This window comes from Penaeus monodon, chromosome 23 (genome assembly GCF_015228065.2).
Source record: "Penaeus monodon isolate SGIC_2016 chromosome 23, NSTDA_Pmon_1, whole genome shotgun sequence".
Lineage (NCBI taxonomy): Eukaryota > Metazoa > Arthropoda > Malacostraca > Decapoda > Penaeidae > Penaeus > Penaeus monodon.
This window is the reverse complement of record NC_051408.1, coordinates 8,943,455-8,943,674: the sequence shown is the minus strand read 5'-3', so window position 1 is coordinate 8,943,674 and position 220 is coordinate 8,943,455. Positions and strand designations below refer to the sequence as shown.

Genomic DNA, 220 nt, shown 5'->3' with positions numbered 1-220 from the left:
CATGAGATATTAAATGAATATTGCACTCTTAATTTCCATTGCCACTGGCATAGTAATTATATTCTGTAATTAGAGAGAGATTCAATTCCTCTTTCATAGGGCCTCTATGCTATCAACTTATGTAGTCATAGACCCAGCCCTGTGTATGTTTCACTCTTTTGTCTCTTCCATTCTGTTTTGTTTCTTTGATGTCATGTGTCTTGGCCAGAACACTATATGG

The 220-nt window shown here is 36.4% G+C and overlaps 1 protein-coding gene across 3 annotated transcripts in view; it reads left to right on the top strand.

The window, feature by feature from the left end:
- The window catches only part of LOC119587785 (angiomotin-like protein 1), a gene marked incomplete at its 3' end in the record, with an annotated part of 21,952 nt that overhangs the window by 8,970 nt on the left and 12,762 nt on the right, over nt 1-220 (top strand).